Consider the following 1,885-nt stretch of genomic DNA (forward strand, 5'->3'; position numbering starts at 1 on the left):
CAGGGCTCTGAGAGTCAAGATAACAATCCACAGAAATATGATTTCTTTCAATTTTTTTTCAATTTTTCAATTGATTTTTTAATTTTTTACTTGAATTTCAATTGCTTTTTTTTTCAATTACCTAGCGAAATGTTTTCAGTGTTCAGTGGTATTCATTTGGCTTTCCTTTTAAAATTATTTACTTCAAATATTTTTATCAGCTTTTTTTTTGAGGCAAAATCTTATTACCTGTTAGAGTCTTAATAAATATTATTTAAGAATCATAAGACATGATAAGTTTTATTATTTTCATGGTCACTTTCTTAAGCTGAAAAAAAAAGAGAAAATACTTCTGAACATTAAAACACAGATGAGTCCTTAATCAATATCAGTACCCATTTGATATAACTAAATTTAAAGAAAAGAATAATTGGTTATAGAAAAAAATATTTTGGACAAAAATTAGAAAAAGGGGCACCAAAAGTGAAGTGAATTAAAGAACAGGTAAAATGTAGAGAAGAATGAGTCTTATTCAATTTATGAGTGTAAATTTAACATTGTCAAGAAATAACTTCAATAATATCAAAAGGATTACACAAGTGTGAATTACAGGTCCCCAAGAAATGAGTTCTTACTTTAGCAAATAAGAAAATTAAACAGTACAGACATGCTAAACAAAAAAAAATCTGAATATGGTAAGAAAGCAGATGACACCTACGCCTACAGCCACACCACCCTGAAAACTCTCAATCTTGCCTGATCTTGGAAGCCAGAGCAGGGTCAGGCCCGTTTAGTACTTGGATGGGAGACTGCCTGGGAATCTCGGGTGCTGTAGGCCTGAATTGCTGAGGTGAGTAGCTTGAGAGAGGATGCCTTCAACACCAGAGCAGGGGGGAAGATCAGCGTCCAGGAGCCTCAACTCAGAGCGACAAGAGCCACCGAGGGATCCTTAAGTCCTCGACAGGACCTGCCCAGGAGCCGGCAGCTCAGCTGACGCCAGCAGCTGACTCACAGGGGGCGGAGCCAGGAGCAGCGGCACCAGCCATGAGTGGGTAAAAACCTGCCCCAGGGAGTGCTAGTGAACAGAAGCGCGGCAAACCGGGCGGGTCGATGCAGTTTTCGCTGACAGGCGAGCAGGATGGTGAGTCCTCGTCGTATGACCAGGGCCCGGTCTGGGAGCGATGCTCTGGCTGTCCCGGCGGTGGCCAGTGTAGGCACCCAGACAGAGCCGATGAGAGGGGAGGCTGCAGTGCAGAGTTCGGGGTGTAGAGAGTGCCTACACTGGTCTGGTGAGGGGAGGGTGCACAGTGGGCAGGGCTGCACTCGGTGCTCCCTGCTGGAGGTCCTCCTGCAGCAGGGGCTGAGCTGCGGGATGATGTTAATGGACATCAGGGAAGCTAAGAGTAAGCAGGAGTGCTTGCTCCCGGGTCAAACTGTGCAGGGGCCTCAAATTTCCCCTCTAGCTCATGAAGGAAAGAAGGAGGCCGTTAACCCGGGAAGCTGGGAATTAGTGGCAAAAAAAAAAAAAAAAAAAAAAAAAAAAAAAAAAAAAAAAAAAAAAAAAAAAAAAAGGAGGAAGAGGACAATCAAAAGCAAGGGGCTTCCCCATAAACCTGTTGTCCCCACACAGAACCGCTTTGCTGTCCTGCAGGGAGCTAATGAGGAAACACACTTGAGCCAGAAACAGCTGGCTGATGGACTGGTAAAGAAGATCTCTACTGGTGCTGCCGGGAAAAAGCGGTGGGTCGTAGTAGTAGGGAACTCTACATTGAAAGGGACAGAAGCACTCATCTGTCGGCCTGACCCTGTCTCAAGAGAGGTGTGTTGCCTACCGGGGGCACGGATCAGGGATGTGGCAGAGAGGCTGCCTGCTCCAGTAAGTCCCATGGACTATTACCCACTCCTG

At 44.9% G+C, this 1,885-nt stretch overlaps 1 pseudogene; it reads left to right on the top strand.

Moving 5' to 3' along the window:
* The first annotated feature begins 697 nt into the window (after positions 1 to 697).
* LOC130606015 (5S ribosomal RNA) lies at positions 698 to 817 on the top strand (annotated as a pseudogene).
* Positions 818 to 1,885: the final 1,068 nt, after the last annotated feature.

Source organism: Pezoporus wallicus, unplaced genomic scaffold, assembly GCF_028554395.1.
Source record: "Pezoporus wallicus isolate ANWC-B61680 ecotype Strahan unplaced genomic scaffold, APGP_CSIRO_Pwel_v1 contig_6672, whole genome shotgun sequence".
Lineage (NCBI taxonomy): Eukaryota > Metazoa > Chordata > Aves > Psittaciformes > Psittacidae > Pezoporus > Pezoporus wallicus.